This window comes from Egretta garzetta, unplaced genomic scaffold (assembly GCF_000687185.1).
Source record: "Egretta garzetta isolate BGI_Z169 unplaced genomic scaffold, ASM68718v1 scaffold108, whole genome shotgun sequence".
Lineage (NCBI taxonomy): Eukaryota > Metazoa > Chordata > Aves > Pelecaniformes > Ardeidae > Egretta > Egretta garzetta.
The window spans coordinates 3,949,017-3,966,634 of NW_009260614.1; the positions used below are offsets into that span (position 1 = coordinate 3,949,017).

The 17,618-nt window shown below is 40.7% G+C and overlaps 1 protein-coding gene across 1 annotated transcript in view; it reads left to right on the forward strand.

Moving 5' to 3' along the window:
* The window catches only part of CASTOR2 (cytosolic arginine sensor for mTORC1 subunit 2), a 127,076-nt gene that overhangs the window by 971 nt on the left and 108,487 nt on the right, over nucleotides 1-17,618 (forward strand). The gene's annotated exons all lie outside the window — the stretch shown is intronic.

A 17,618-nucleotide genomic window follows, 5' to 3' on the forward strand; every position in this document is an offset into this window, starting at 1 on the left:
TTTTTTTCCTGGTTGTTGTTCCTTGCAGCACTTACTGAAAGAGCGAATCCTCCACACGCGTGTTTGTTTTCAAAGGTGCTTTTTCTGGGCTGCCAAATTGGAGGAGGGCGATGGGCAATGCGTGCCTTGCACTTGGTTCTCTTTAAAAATTGTGGTATTGGGTAATATGGATTGTGATAGCTTTCGGGGAAAAAAAAAAAAAAAGGAAAACGTAGTGGAAGGCACTGTGAGAATTTTTTTTTTTTTTTTAGGAGGAGGAAAAAAAATCCTCTGGCCAGTTTATTGAATGTATATAAGCTGCCTAGGCCTTTCGCAGCAAACCAACTTGAATTGCAAATGCATATTCTTGTGTCTTCACTTAGCTTGTTGACTTTGTTGCTCTATTCAGAAAGAGGAATGGAAATGTAAATAGCACAACTCAAACTCTTCTTGTTTTTCCAGCCTAATAATTAGTATCTCAGTTTTTTCCCCAGATTCATCTCAGGTAGCATTCTTATATGAAGGTGGGAAATTTTCTTTGGCAGTAGGAAAATAATAAATAGATAGTAAATTTGCTTTTTATTTTTTAATTTGTTCTATTCCAAGCTGTAATTCAATCCTCTCTCTGTGATAATGCTTACGGATGAATGGACCTATTTGTGGTGTAACTTGATTACAGTCCCTTATCTTACAGTTAAACTTCATGCATTGAAATTTCACTCTTGATTTGGGGCTCATCCCATTTGGCTCACCACTAACATTGTTTGCAGTGTAAAGTGTATCAGCACCTTGTTTACTGCTGTCCCTGAATACTCAACAGGGCATTAAAGGCTCTTCAATCTTAAATTTCTATTTTTAATGTGTGGTTTCATTATAATTGAAAGTGGTTGCTCATTTTTTGGAGGGGTTGTTGCTCCCCCTCCCATGCTTAAAATACCACTGTTAATGTCAACAGTGAAATCTTTAAATCTGTCACTCCTAATGCCTGGAAAGGGTTTTGGTGATTTTTTTTTTTTTTTAAATTTTTTTTTTTTTTTTAAATTCAAGGATGGTCTTGTCTTTTTGTTTCACACTACATTTTACATCTTCAACATTAGAGATCTGTGAAAGGGTTAGGACAGTGAGATAGAACCTTTCAGGTGTGATACCTCGTCCTGCATTTCAGTGCAGTGCTTGACAGTTTGGTATTGTCTCTGGTCACTGTGGTGTCTGGCCCTTTCCACGCACAGTGAGTATCCGTAATCTTCCCCTAGCTTTCATGGAATCTCGCTAGTCAGGAACAAAAACTGTTTGTGGAAAGGTTTGTTGGTGTAGGAAACTTCTGTTTATTTCCTTTTTGTTTTGTTGTTTTTGCAGACAGTAGAGATGCAGGGGAGAGAAGGGGAAGAAGCTTGTTTGTGTCATTCTTAAGACCACTGATAGCACTGAAACATTGCTTTCTCCTGTGTGCTTTTTACATGCCCTGCGGCAAAAAAGGTCCCTGTCCCACGGGCCTTCTGCTCTGATGAACACCATGTGTATGAGGAAGCTGAGGCTCTCTGGGATATAGAACCCCATAAATTTATGATCCCACTGTTTCTTTTTCCTCTACCTTTAAGAAGTGAATGTGTTCAGGAGACAACATTTTTTTTTTATATGGGTGCAAACCACATCTTCTCTCCCAACCACCCCATCTGGAAAGGACCACTTGGTGGATGAAAGGGGAAGGTGGCCTACATCCCTGCTAATCTTTTCTGATGAGATAGCAAAGATGCCAATTACGTATACCACCTACATTTTTCCCAGTGAGACCTTAAACAGAGTTTTTACCTGTGCTGCAGGGCTGCCAGTAAGAAATAATGATTTGTGGGACAGATGTGATCCAGAGAGGTGGCAATGACATCATCAGTATCCTTATGTTAGTCATGCAAGAAACTCTGGATTTTGCATAGGCTCTTCTGAGAAGTGATCTGGAGGGAATACTGGAGCCTCTTCCATGTTCTCATACACCAGGGAAAAAGGCTGGAATGATTTTTAAATCTTGCACGTTTTTCTTAATCCTCTTGGGAAGGAAAAGTAACAAATCTCCCTCTTTTTATTTGGCCTTTTGACACTTTCAGTCTGCCCTTGTTCATGACATAAGTCTTTTAATTTAGCTGCTGTTACAAAGGCAGTATTTTTTTTTTTTAAGAAAGAACAGCAATTTTGGAACTATTCCGATGGCCAGAGCAAGAAAGTAGTTAACGAGGTGAAGAGGTGAGACCAATAGTGAATAAAACGGTGGGCTGAACTGAGCTGAAAGAAAAACACTATTAATCATAACTTTAAGTTAGGCATAGGTGTTTTATGCAAAGTTGCATTAAGACAGGTAGGCCAGAAATAAATAATAGCAAAACTCCTAAGCAGTTACACTGAGCAATGTGCTCTTGGTGCTGTGCTTGTGTAAAGAAGTGCAGACCTACTGATTTCAACTGAGCTCTGCCAGGCACCCTAGTGGAGGATCAGATCCGTGTAATTTTTAGTTGCATGCAGGAGATTTGCACGCATCTAATCTTTTTGCTATTGCTGTCATCATCATCCGAGTGTTTTACTGATTGTGTTGTGTCCGTGTTTGGCTTGAGAGTTCCTTGGTGCCAAGGATCTTCATCTATTCAGAAGGCGTGCCGCATCTTTTTGTCTGTAAATATATATAACAACTGTGCCTGGTGTTAACATTGTGGCCTTTTTCCTTTTTATGTGCCTCTGTAAATGTTAGTTCTCTGGGGCAGAGAACTGTGCTCATCAGTGAACTCCCACCTTCAGCTCCCTGTGTGCTGCAAAAAGAACAGCTTCCCTCCTAAAAATTCCTACCAAAATTAAGTGTCTCCACTTCCTTGGTCAGAGTTAAACCATCTCATGCTGTTGGGTGATGTGCCGCAAGTAACCTGCGTGAGGACTTGATAGACATACTAATGTGCTGCTATGTTCCCATCTTGATTCTTTTTTTCCTAATTGCAAAATATTTTTCACTGCATCTCCTTTTACTGCATAGGAATTAAATCTGAATGGAAGGGGAGGAAGGACAGTCTTCGATAATGCTTGCACTGAGCCACCAGTGCATGCAGTAGAGAGAAGGAAGGTGAGCCTGACCTTGTCTTTTGAGTGTATATAAAAATATATGGAGAGTTTTAAGTCCTGGAGAACCAAGTGGGGTCAGGCTTCTTCCAGGCACAGTATCTGTATAATGTAATTAGCCTGATTTCTGGGTCATGCTTTGGTAGACCCTTGAACATCTGGAGTCAGTGAGTTAACAAGTAGCCTCTCTCTGCCGGTACAGTTTTCCGATACTGTTGAGTTTGAGATGATCTTTTCAGCAAGCTGAAGAAAAGTAACAAGTTCTGCATGTGTAAAGGATGAGACCTTGGTCACAGAAGTGTTTCAGGCAGACATTTCAAAAGCATCTGTCAGTCTGGTTTCTTTTCCAAGATGCTCAGGTCTTCTTCTAGAGGTACTGTTTGTGTGTATTGGTCACTTGAAGCAGAATTACAGGTGCTTTGCAAGCTTGCACATTTGGCACTAAATACAGAATGCGAGTGAGATGCTTCCCAGAGAAGCCGGATAGTGTGAAAGAGCTGGGCTGGGCTCTGCCCCATGTTCAACACTGCTTGTCATGCAGCCTGTCCCATGGGATGCTTGGAGGCAGGAGGTATTCTTAGAGTGGAGAGGTGCTTAAAAACATTCATTCTAATAAAAATGTAGCAAGAAGTAAACAAGGATGAGCCATACAGATTAAGCTGGACTTTCTTGTTCTTTGAACAAAAAATGAAACTAGGTTTGTTGCTTTTGCTAAGTTTGTGGTGATATTTTTGGTAATTTATCCACTTTGCTTACTAATAATTGACACCTCTACTTATGAACAGTGTGTTGTTGCTATTAATATAAGTGTTTCTTATTCCCTGATCACTTGTTTACTGTCTAGGTGTCCTGAAATTGGAGATACTGTAATAAAAGGTCTATTTTGGATTTCAGAGCATAACAGGACGAACTAGTGCTTAAAATGTATCTATGCATCATTTGAGGACATTCAAGAGATCAGTAGTCTGTTTCCTTTGGTATGAACAAATGTCGTTTATGCCCTTACATGACACACAGATTGGTCTGCAACGTTGGGTGATCATCTGGCAAAGGCAAGTCATTTCCTGTTGTTAAAACCTTTTTTTTTTCCTCTTGGCTTCTGCCATCCTGCATGTCCTAGGAAGACCACTGAATAAAGGCGTTTGCAAGTTGTAAGACAGTTTACTCATCTAAATCAAGTTGCTCGTGTTTTCTTTTGGTGTGGCAAAGACTCCCAAATGTCTTCCATATATATATATATTTTGCCCCCTAGGGGTGTATGTGTATGTGATATCTGAGGTTTGGGACTTCTTTTTTAGTCTGACTTGGTGACCATCTGTTACAGAAGAATCGAGCGCTGATGTCCAGACACCACAGGAGGCGGGAGTGATGGGAAGCCTTGTGGCTAAAGCTGCCTGTGTTCCCTTCTGCAAAGCATTTTGCCTTCTGGTTTGCATCATCATGTGCACGTACGGTGCTGAACTTGCTGGTGGATATTCAGGATGAGTAAGAGCTGTAAGAATCAGATAAATGAGAAGGAGAGAGACTAGAAGTTACTTGTTTGGGCTAACGAGGGACATAAGCTCTTTAATTGTGAATGTCATCAATTTGTGTTCAGGGCTGCTGGGTGTTTCAGCTGCCGCTGGGCTGTGAGAACGTTCTGCAGTGTTTTAATACATTAAACCTTGGAAAGAGCAGGTTTCCTTCCTGATGGTCTCTTATTGTTTATCTACAAATGTTGTTATTATTTCCCTTTCTTTTCTGCTTCTGGCACTTTGCCTGGCAGTCCTGTCATGCAGTCCTCAGCCTACCACGTGGTCCCATCAGGCTAAGGCTGATGCCAAGTCAGAAGCTGACAGGAGTGCTTAGAAACTAAATGAGATTCAAAAGGTGGAACAGAAGTACTGGATCAAACCCACAGTGTAATGCTGGGAAGCATGATGTGCTGGAGAAATGTTGGTTTAGATATTGGATGTTTTAACAGGGCTGTTAAATTTTTTTTTTAAGTTTTTTTTTTCTTCCTCTTGTCTGAACTTGGACATTTGCCTTTTAAATAAATAAATACCTGGCTGTAGTTTGTAGTGGGATGATGTTTTTTCCTTATTTCCCATGATAAACTGTTTCCATCCATTGGCAGAGCTGTTGCATAGATGTAATTCATCATCTGGGGATAAGGTACCAACATCAGCGATGTAAAGGAAGCAACACTGGTACCCACTGATGTTGAGCTGAGAAATAGAGGAAAAAATATTTATCTTTTTCCATGTAACTCATTAAAGATCCCTTCAGCTGAATATTTGTTTATTACTTGCAGCTTAAAGTCAATACTTAAGTGAAAAATGTGGCTTTTATTAGTTCCGCGATGGCTCCCCCTGCAAGCTGGGTGCTCTTATGCTTCAGCAGTAGAGCAAATGTATTACAGGTCTGCTAAGGAGAAGTACAAGTACTGTGCATTCGTCATCAAGAAGTAACAGCTGAGTTGTTCATTAACACAATAGTTTGAATCCACAGGCTACTCCTTCCACTGAGTTATGACTTAAATTAGGCTCCATTTGATGGCTGGAACTATTTGACAATGCCTTGTTTGTACTCTATAAATATGTAAATCTTTCCACTTAATTCTTCTCTTTTTTTTTTTAATCTGTTGAGCACACTACCTCATTTTTCTAATACACAACTCCTTAATCGTCCTGCGTGTTTCAGTGTTTTAATATATTTGGACAAGGGCTACAATTTCTTTTTTCAGAGGAAACAGTGCAGATTTGTTCTTTTGTTTACTGCCAACTCCAGAGTAAACTCCAGCTCTGATCTGCTGATAGCTGAAGGCTGGTAAAGGAAGAATTATACAACAGGAATGTGAGGAAATAACTCCATTCATTGCAGTTCAGAATCAACAGAGCAAATCCTGTAAGTTGGCAGTTATCATTTCAAAGTAAAAGGATCTCTCCTCTGCCTGAGCTCAGTTTGGTTTTGTGTAGCTAACTATATTTGTTAAGAGAGAAAACAACAGACAAAAATGTTTTATTATGGCACAAAAGAAACAAAGATTGATTAAGCCTGGTTTTTGACTGTACAATCCCTTGTTAGTCTCAGACTTGCTGCACAAAGTTTTACTGTGCTGACTGTGGAAACAGAGAATCTGATCTCATTTTTGTTGTCTGATGTATAATAAACATTTTGTATTGGTTGATAAAGTTTTATTTTTGCATCCAAGAAAAGCACTGAATGCCTAAACTTCCTCACCAACCAGAACCGACTTCCTTACTTTGGTCTGTTAAGTGTGCTTTACTAGAGATTAAAATAAAAAGTCTGCTTCTGAACTGCAGCATGCTTTAGGAGGCTCACAGCAGCAATGCTGAGCTATCAGAGCTGCGATTTAGCACAAAGTCGGCACATGGAAGAGAGAAGTGGCAAGTTAGCTTGATGGCAGCAAACAGTTTGTTAATCTTTTTGGGACTTCTGAGGCGTACTTTTGGGGGGATGTCTTAGTAGGCAAAATGATTTTTTCAGACCTTTGTGGTCCAATTAAGTTTTGTTAAAGTGATCGAATAGATGTTGAATAGCTTTGGGCCCCTCACTACAAGAAAGACGTTGTGTTGCTGGAGCATGTCCAGAGGAGAGCGACAAAGCTGGGGCGGGGTCTGGCGCCCAAGGCTGCTGGGCAGTGGCTGGGGGAGCTGGGGGTGTTCAGCCTGGAGAAGAGGAGGCTGAGGGGAGCCTTTATTGCACCCTACAACTGCCTGGCAGGAGGGAGGAGCCGGGGAGGGTCGGTCTCTGCTCCCAGGGAATGGGCAATGGGACGAGGGGAAATGGCCTCAAGTTATGCCAGGGCAGATTTAGGTTGGACATTAGGAAAAAGTTTTTCACTGAAAGGGTTGTCAAGCATTGGAAGGGGCTGCCCAGGGAAGGGGTCGAGTCCCCATCCCTGGAGGGATTTAAAAGCCGGGCAGATGAGGTGCTTAGGGACAGGGTTTAGTGATGGGATGGCAGTATTGGGTTAGTGGTTGGACTTGATGATTTTTCTTAAAGGGCTTTTCCAACCTAAGCAATTCTATGATTCTGTTTTAAGAGAGTTGTGATACTTATTGGCCAGTAATTGTTGGGAGACATAGGCTGTTATTGGTGGTAGGCTGTCCTTGACCCAAATTCTTTCAATACAAATTGCTTATAAAGTAGGAACCCAACCCTCTTCTAAGTGTGAATGTGCATTTGATCAAGATGTAACTCTAAAGGAAAAGTTCATTTTCTTTGCCTGCCAAGTTTTAGTGTTACAGAGGGTACTGGAGATGTCATAAGGTGTTGCAGGCTACGCCACGTAAGTTTAGAGTAAATGCAACCTTTAAGTCTTATGTAAAGTATTCAAATAGGTGAATTAAAAATAAATTGATACTGGGGGAATTTCTAAAGCTGGGAGGGGAAAACTTACAAGTTTTGATGTGGATAGAACAGTTAAAACGTAGGTGTGACTCTCCCTGTCTTTTTCTGTTCAGGCTTTTTAGAAATGTTACGTGTCTGAGAATCTGGGTAATGATATGCACTGCTTTTAGTGATACCTGCATATTTATCCTAGCTCCGCGGTTAAGAGATCATTATTCAACCCTTTACTGTGCCACACGTACATCCTGTTCCGCAGGGTGAGTTGGTTGAAGTTGACAAGTTGGAGACCTTGGTTGAAATGGCTCATGTTAATCTTGTTTAACATTTGTAGCTTTTATTTCTTTTCCTAAAGAAAGATTGACTCTTCTGTTTTGATAACCTCTAAGGTGCTCACTTGCAAATAAATGTAGTCTTGGCAAAAAGAAAATAAAGGTTGTTCTTAACAGTGAGAAGGATATACTCTGTATGCATCTCAGCAACTGTATACATTTACATAGATTTACTTAGTCTTTATTTTTATGTGTTTTTGAAAGTGATGGATGACTTATTACATGATTAATCTTTCAGTTGTGATCTTTTTCAAGCTGGTTTTGGGTGGAAACTGAGTTTGAGTATAACATGGAAAACCAAACATTTTCATTTGCTCCTTTTAAACTAATAAGTAATATTAAATATAATAAACTAATAAGTAATATTAAATATTTAGGAAAAAAATCTCAGCCTATTTTGTGTTTATAACTAAGCAGTGTAAGGTGCTTAAGGTGTAAGTGTACTAAACAAACCAAACTGATGGTGACTTGAGACTGTGCTTGTCAAGGCATTGGAGGCAGTAGATCTCAGCCTCCTACACCTACTTCTTGTTTGCAGACTGGAAGAAAAAAACCCAAGTTTGCTTGCTTTTTCAGTTCCTAATTTGTTTCTCAACCTGGAATGAACTAGTGATCATTCTGAGCTAAACTGAGTAATTTGAAATGAGGAAAATATTCTCCCTTCTTGCAGAAGATGCTGTTGCTGTCAAAATCTGGCTTATTGCGTGAATGGACTGGTTCCAGTTGCTTTGTCACAGATTTCTCCTCAATTGACTTGTTTAATTGGCTTTGGAGTTTCAGCAGCAAACATACTTCTTTTGATAATTGTTATTTAAATTATCTGATTTCTACCTAAGATGCCATCACTCAAAAATTTATTTCAGAGATCTTTAAATCAGATTAGCTAATGTTAAAATAAAATTGTGCTTTAATTGTTTTCGTGTTCAAACTACTTGGTTGCAAAATGGAGATGTTAGAATTAACCTGTCTCTCACCACTGTGGGGATAAATTTAGGACAGTTTATGATATACTGAGATGATGTGTTTTGAGTTGCATGTTATTACCCATTTGGCATTTTCATAAGCCAAGCAGAGTTTTAATGTGCATGGCTTGTTCGCATCTGCTGACCTAGCAAGGTGTGAAACCATACGCTTGTGGCTCATTCTCTCCTGAGCTTACCGCAGGTTTTAGACTGGTTAGTGAATGGTTTCTGCGGTGAGTGGTGGGACTGTGTTTTGCAATACTTACCTTTTATGGACTAAGGGGACGCAAATAGAGATAGATATTGTTTTCATTAAGAGTAGGCAGTCTATAGCCATTTCTGTGCAAATGAAATTAATACATTATTGTGGAAAACGAAACGGATTTGAGTTACCTGCACTGCAGGCAAGATGTAGCGGTAGTTACAAACGCACAAAACAACTGGATTCCTAAAGAACAGACCATCACTTTTGACACAGAATTTTTTTTAAATGGTTGCTTTCTTTTCAGTATTTCTGGCATACAGGTGAACAGTATTTTGGTGGCTGCCAGGAACCACTTTGCCAGACCCATATCATTTTGGCTAAGTGCAGAAGAGGTTAGCAAGGATTCAGCTTGACCAAAGCAGTTTTATGTTTTTCTGGAGGGGAGCAATGGAGGGCGGGAGAGGAAGAGGAACAGAAGATGACAAAGCACAGGGTTGGTCTCGTGCATGAGCGTGGATGTCTTGTAACTACATGGGATCCTCATGCAGGACACTTAACACCATAGTGGAGCCTTAACCTTTTGGTGGTGTTCTCAGCTCTAAGCCTGGTACCATGCTGTTGTCACAAAATTAGAAAATAGCAAATCTTCATGGTTGAGGTCAGGAAGGATCTCAGAAGGTCATCTTGCCCAACCCCCCAGCTCAAGGCAGAGTCGATGAGAGCGGGTTGCTCAGGATTTTGTCCAGTTGGATCTTGGACTTAAAGCTGTGCATGGAGCTTTGCTCTCTTCTGTGTTAACATGTTGTTGACGTTGTTGACACTGTAACGCCTTGCTCCATTTGGCGTTACTTTCTGCATAGCATTATAATGTGTGATTTAATGTCTCATTTAAACGGGACAAAGTGTTTTCTGAATTTAAGAGTGAGATTGCACAGCCTCATGATTTTGGAGAACTGTTGATATGGAGGAAAAACTGTCTATGGTAGTAATTTATCGGTCCTTTATATTTCTTTGTGAGCATTTAATGTGAAACTGCTTGTTGGTTGTAAACTGTGAAAAACTAGCTGAAGTTAGAGCAGCCTCAAGGCTGCTTTAACTTAAACTAGAAGCCAAAAAATTCCATAGCTGGCTAAGAGCAAAGCTTGCCTTGGGAAGGGGCATGTACTCACTTCTGTACCAGTGCAGACAGCCGAATTACAATTTGAAGGGTGTTAGATGAATGTACAAAACTAATTAAGCTACTTCTACCCAAGCCCTCTACACAGTAGTTTTATTTATGTCCTTGACGTAAGTAAGGGAAAGTTAAAATGGCATGAAATCCAAATGTTACTTGGTTTGACTTTAATGCACAGTATTGTGTGGTGGATGCCCTACAGTAGAAGTTGTGCTTTGGTTATTGTACAGGTTCTGAAATCCTACTGTAATAGCGGTCACACGATGAAACCACACTATATGAAAGAGTTTTCTCTGTAGTCTTCATATTGGTATCAAGTTAATCCATGGCCCTGCATTTCTGAGTGCTTCTCATAATTCCTGTATGTGCAGTCATTTTCTTGGCTTTCTGCCTCGTCACATTACCCATCGCAGCACTGTAATCTGGGGGCTGCCGAGGCTTGACCCCAGGACAAGCGCTCTGTGTTTGTATGCAGGGAAAGCCTTGTGTCTGAGGAAGGGTAGAAGTCTCTAGGGGAAGGGTTTGTGCTGAATCGCTGAGCTGTCCCCTGGTAGCTCTTATGCTGCAACAGGCCAGAAATACTTTTCGTTCGCACAGGAGTGGGAAATCAGCCTGGAATGACTAAAGTAAAAGGACTTTGTGTGTCCTGTACCCGTCTGAGTGCCTTTATTCATTCAGTTGGTGGTTGAATTGTAATCTTAGGTAATGATTTAAATATGAAACCATCCCAAAACAATATGGTTATCTATTAGCTTTTAATTAATTTGTGAAGTGCTGTATTTTGAATGGATATCTCATTGTAAAAGTGATAATGACCTGATTATCGATGGGGAAAAAAACAGGAGGAAAGTCAGAAATTATAAATAGTATGTGCACCTATGTGTAAAATGCTTCCTGTAAGATTTGTGTGCTTTTGAGATGTACATGAGCATATGCTTTAAATTAATTTTCTTCTCTGTTTATAGTGTATCACTGAGGATTTAAACTGATGCATCCTTGGCTGTTAATCCACGTTTGATAGCCTTCCATGGCATGTTATTGCTGTTTATCTCCTTTTGAGTTCCCACTGACTGGAACATAACCATGCATTTCTCTTACGGCTTTGTAGATGGCCACAGTACTTAGAACAGTTAATGGCTCTATCTTTAGGTGCAGTCTCTGTTGGCTGGATAAGGGAGGTGTCATTGGAGGATCAGAGCAAAGCACTTTGTGAAATTCCTGGCCCCGAGTCAACAGTTCCCACCTCCAATGTTGTGGAAGTTGCTGTTAACTTGCTGAGTGCGATCCAAGTTCGTGGGGGGAAAAAACCCCAAATCCACACCTTTGAAGCCAAATCATTTTGGTTATATTTAAGGCACAGGCTCACAGACAGTTGCAGTAGTACAGCTACGGAATGGTTAATTTTGGAGTTGGAGTAGAAATGATCAACTTCTTAACCTTTCCTTACTGCCCAGGAGGATGGTCAGATGATTAGATCTTGTTGTAGGATTAGAAACTATTTGTAAAGGTTTGAGGTGTGCGAATAGCAATGGTGTTAACCTTTTTTCAAAACTGTAGGGCAGGCTTATCCTATATGTACTACTTGTATCATGTTCTGAATATTACATTTGCTCATTTTGTGTTTTTAATTCCAACAGTAACGGTTTTTCCCTTTTACTTGGGCTTGAAAAAAAAGCCCAGTGACAGGAATAGAACAGTTCCTGGATTCAAAATAGAGTGGTACTTTTCCCTTGCCTTGTTTAAACATATTACTGATTATATATTCCTCACAGGATCAGCACAGAGAAAAGGACAATGAAACAATTTCATGGTGCTCCTTAAATGAGTCTTAGATAAAACAAAGTTTAAAATTAATTAGGACCTACCTTTTAAGCACTTGTCAAATGTTCTCAGTGTCAGGTTTTCTTCCCACTTAATGTTCACTTTATATCAAATCTAATGTGAGGTACATGATAATATTTTCAGAATCACCTAAGTCCCATTTAAAAAAAAACTACTTTAAGCACTTGGCACCCCAAGGCTCATTGGAAGCCAATGGGGCTTACACTCTGAAATGTCTGTTGCTGTTGGAGGGGAAGGCACTTAAGGGGTTTTAAAAATTTTGCCTCCTGGACAGACTAGCTGTCGACGTTTAGGACAAGAGCATGGTAAAAATGCACCAAAGGGAGGGGAGGCTTAGTGTGGTTGGTCATGCAGATGAGAGTGAAGATGTATTTCGGAGAATTAGTTTAGGGAATCAAAACGGGGGCCTCTTTTGTTCTCTCTCCAGGTAACCTCGTGGATTAGGGACTCCCTTTACTCTGTTCCTCCAGCAGCGCAGCATCAGGCCCGTGCAGTGCCCCGCTGGGCAGCAGTAATCCCTGCAGTCACCAGGGGATCAGCCCTGGCAGCGCGTCCTGCCTGCGCAGCAGCAGAGGTGGGGAGATGCTGCTGGCTTCCTTGGCAGAGGAAGAAACTGAGGCTGTTAGGAAGGCTGCAGTAGGACTCGACCCTGGTTTTCTCAGGTCCTGCATCATCTCCAGCACTAGAACTGCCTCTTTTTGGTAGGATGGATGAAGGCCATGTTTCCAGAAATCCTTGTCATCCAGCTGCTGCCTTCTTTTTCTTTTGCCTTTTCTGTTCATAGTTTTTCTAGGTTCGTTAGTGGAGGTGTGCTCTGTCATCTTTGCTTATACCTTGAGAGAGAAATATGAGTTGAGAGATGTCTGTTTGAGCTTCCAGTAATAACAACAGTCTTCCTGAGAGTCATAAAGAAAACAACCAGAAATGTACTTCTATGTATGTGTGGTTTTTTAGTACGGCATAAATGCACACATACCTGTATGTATGTGTATAATATATATGTAGGTATATATGTGTCATTTCAAAGTCGGCACTCTTGAAATGGAAATTGCCTCAGCTAGAAATGAGAGGTAGCTCGTGCTGACGAACAAAACCACATGTTTTTAGGGGCTCTAATAGCTGTGCTTCAGTATAGAGGATGTCTTTCTTCCCAGTATCCTTCAGATGACAGCTGCCACAACGAAGGCTGAATATGAAGAATACATTTTCATGCGGCTGTATCCTGGGCACTGGGAAGACTCTAGAGCTCAGAACAATAGCAGAACATGGAGCTGCCAGGAGGGAGTCTGAGTGGACAAGTATAATCATGCACCGCTCAGCTTTCAAGGAAATTACAGTTAGTGCACTGACTTGCTCATAATAGCAATGCATTGTTTAGCTTAATAACTTATCAGCTCTCCAGGAACCAGCTAGTGATCACTGTCATCATACACACTGCTAATCATTCCGTTCTCAAATTGTCCTAAGATGAACTAAGGACCTGTCACATCACCTATTAAACTGGCAAACCGAGTGCACTATAATTTTTTTTTCTTTAAGCTAGAAGGAACAATATTGCCTACCTTATTTGTTCTCTTGTTTTGTCATTATCTTTATTGTACGTAATTGTGCATGTAGTTTTTTTTAAATGTCAGGTTGAAAGGACATTGTCAAATTGTGTTGGTTTTTTTTTTTTTTATCTTTGTACAGTGTTTGTTGAATTGCTGTTCTTTATGATAACTACTAGGGAACCGAATCTGAAACCTGCTTTTTAAGGAACATTGGTTTTTCATAAAGCATTTGGGGCAGAAGGGCAATTCTTTGTGGTGCTTGTCTGTAGTACCTAGGCTCCTGTCAGTCACATCTAAATGTAGCCTGACAATGGCTCTCTGTAGTAGCAAAGAGTGATTATCCCTCTTATACAAATGTGGAATTTAGGCATGGGAAGATGGAGCGATTTACCCACAGGCATGCAGGGAGCTGTGGAAGAACAAGGAGAGGCAAGCTGGTTTGAGTCCTGATCCCGGTAGGCTGTATATCCTTGCTGAATGCACACTGGCTCTTGTCAAAGGGTTATTTGGGAGCTCAGAGCTGCTAGCGCTGAAGGAGCCTTGGAGCATTTCTTCTGAAGGAGAAGTGGCCACTGATACACAAATAGATTTTACTAGATAGTATATCTGAATCTATTCTTTAAGAGGTAATGTTTTAATCTCTTCTGACTCTCTTGCTGCTGCCCCTGCTTAATTTTTCCTTACTAGCTGGAGAACCTGGGGACAAGGCATTGGGATCTTATTTTGCACTTTGTAGGTGCAATTTTGTGGCTGTGGATGGAAAGCTAAAACTTCCTACCTCAAGACCAATCCACGCAGCAGTAACATATCTGTAACTTTAAACTAGGTAGCTTGGATGAATCTGGTGCTGTAACCAGTAAAACACAGAACTTGGCATGGTCTAAGTGACCAAGTTTTTAACCTGGTTTTAGACAGAATTTTTTTGTAGTCCATGCTGGTCTTTGCTGCTACATACATGAGAGCCCTCTCTTCATGCCCTGACAGGAACAATGGCTGGATGCCAAATGAAAACTGTTCCTGTAGAGTACTGCAAGACAGCTTTGTTTGCATTTAGATGAAAGATCCTAGAATAGTGCAAAATACCAAAGCTGGGGGACACCTTTTCGTGGTCAGTAGTGCACAGATTCGCAGGTCATGGTGGGGGAGATCTCCAACCTGTTCATACTTGGGGCTGAAATCATGCATCTATTAAAAGGGGAGAGGGAAACAGATGGATGTGCCCCTTTGAAACAAGCCTCCTTGCTGTTCTGAATAGCACAGGCAGCTGCAGGATAGCATCTACTGATCTCGGGAATTGTGCAAATAGTGGGGTGGGCTATTTTTATTAGACCAGAACGAGTACACCAGGATTTAAATGAAACCCTGAGCCATTTCAGTGTTTTTTCAGTTGTTTGAGGTGTTTGCTTTGGTTTCACCTCTCCTGTGTCTGTCTTGAGAAAGACAATTGTATCTCTCGATCGGTGACGACTGGAATTAAAATAGGAAGGAGCCTTCTGCTGCAAGATTTATTGCCTGGCACGTCTACGTTGTCTGATGAAGTGTCATCTTTTGTTATGTTTTGAGAAGATGCTGCCCGTGATATCTCTGAACTGCATGAGAAAACATTTGGCCGTACCTATTCTTGTCAATTATGGCAGTATTCTTCTATCTCAAATCATATAGGTCTTTGTGTATAGTATTGAAAAATGTAGGTCCAGCCTCTGCTAATAAACAGAAAACATCAGGTGGTTGTGAAATGGTGGTCTCTATGGAGATTTAGCTTTGCGTATGCTTCAAATCACCTCTTTCTGGTAGCAAGAAGTGAGAAAAAAGCTGAGTAAGTATGTCTTGTCCCCAAGATCAGGTTTCATAATAAGGAAATAACCTGAAGCTTACAGGTGTGGCTTTCTCTTTTCCATGGGAGCATTTCACACTTCTCCAGGAGTTTGCTGTCTTCCTTTGAAAACAATTGTTCAGGTAGTTACCTGCAGCAAATAAGCCCTGTTGCATTGGGTCCAGTTGCTGTAGGGCCAAAAAATGGCATTTGGCCCAAACTCCAAGGTTGTACCAGTTAACTATATTTTGCATTGTATTAAGTTGAAAAGCATTGCCAGGTAAAAAAGTGGAATTGAATAGAATTGGAAAGCCTAAAATCTGGTATGAAATAATGCTGATGTGTACTTTAATACAGCATAACTACTGTGTAATGATTTACCTTACTGTTTGTATTGAAATAGAGTTGGCGTGGTAGTTATGCTTGACCAGAGCTTTTTCTTGCAAGAGGTATTTCTTTCTTTATCGTGCCTACAGATACAAGAGTGAAATGTCAATATTGCAGGCAATGATTTTGTTATGAATCTGCTTGGGATGCCCAACAAGTTTCTCTTCATTGATGTCAGCGAGTCAGAGCCCAAGCTGAAAAATTCATGTGAGGGGGAATGTTTCTACAAATTCCTGTTCGTGCAAGTTGGACATCAGTATGCCTGAGCTTTCTGGGAAAATAACCCTTTTTGCTGGATGTAGCATGCATTAGGATCCTTGGATTAATTCATGTTATATTAAAGCCAGCTCTTGATTATCTCTGGGTGAATTGTGTAAATGGTGAAGTTGCTGTACGAAGGGGACAAAACATCCAGTCTGGATCTAGATGAGCAGACTGAAAGCAGCATGCTGCCTTCTCCTGGCATTTTGTTGTTGATTTCCCAGCTCAGGAAACTCAGCAGGTGACAGGATTGCTGATGGTTCTTTCCCCAACATCTCATTCTAGACTCATTTGTATGATTTCTGCTACTTAAAGTTTTATTTTGACAAGGCTCTCCCATCCCTTTGTTTTCCGGGATAACTGATGTTTAAAGTGCTCGCATCCTGCTGCTCAGCAGCTCCACCATGGTTTGAAGCCATTGCCTGTTGTGTGGTGAGTGAAGACAGTGATGGTCACCTAAGCCTTGCTCTTTTACCTCGTCCCCTTTTGATTGCTGCCTTTGTGGCTGTGAGATTTTCTTCAATGCTAGATTATTGAAGAAAAAAAAATCCATGGTGGCTCTGTGCCATCATTGCAAAGAATGGCTATCCATCAGGCTCTTGATGGAGAGGTTTAAGAAGAGGTTTACTCCTTGGGCATGAAAATGCTGGTTAAGAGTGTTACTTGCACAGGACCACCTTTGCCTGGGAGTCTGTCCAAACATATTTTTTTATTTCCATTTAAGCCACGAGTCTGTACTCTCAGTAGTCTTTTTCATATATGTTTTGGTTACAGCTGTCATTGCTGCTCAGGAGCAAGATGGGATCACCTCTCACTGAGAACATCCCATGGCGCCTCACAACATCTCCCAAACTCCTAGTTTCCTAGTTGGCTGCCATGCTGGGAGAGGGAGGAAGCAGGCAAGAAAGGGTGTTAAGACTTAATCGAGCATCTAGGAAAACTTGCATGTAGTTTTTTAAAATTTTTTATGTGTTGAGCTTTGTTTTTGAAATTGAGGGGAACATCATCTCTATAGATTTATTGTGTAAGTTTTGGCAAAAAAACAGTAAAAACATCCAGTCATTTTATCTTTGCCAGATCTTTGTCTTTATAATTTTGGAGCCTCATTTTGTCCTTTTTTTCAGGTACCTTGTATGTTTGTATTATTGCTGGCAGTGATATAGGCTCCTTTCAGTCAGGGCAATACTCTCATTCAAGGAAGAAGTTAACAGGAGCATGGCTCAGCATTGAATGGTTCTTGGTAGACAACAAGCAAGCTAAGCCTGTGTAACAGCAGAAATCTTTATTCGATCGAAAGCAGTGGCCGTATTGACATTAATGTAATTGGAAGGGATGGACTTTGTCCCTATCTCCTCATAGATTCGGGTGTTACTTTCTTTTTCCAGCATATTTATGTTCAGTTCTTTATGATCCTTTAAGTAGGAGATGCTGCCCACTGCTCACACAGCTCGAGAATGAAGCCTTATGCACCAACTAAAACTCCACAGCAGTTGTAGCTTTGCTTGTTGCAGCCTCAGATGAAATGGAAGCTTATTTTACAGAAATCCAGTAAATTATGCTTCAGCTTTTCTTTGGACAGCTCAGCAGTGACTAGCTTGGAAACCTTGGTATGTTGTTGGACTTCTGTTATGTAGAAAGCTTGTCTGCAATTTAATTTAGAAGAATTG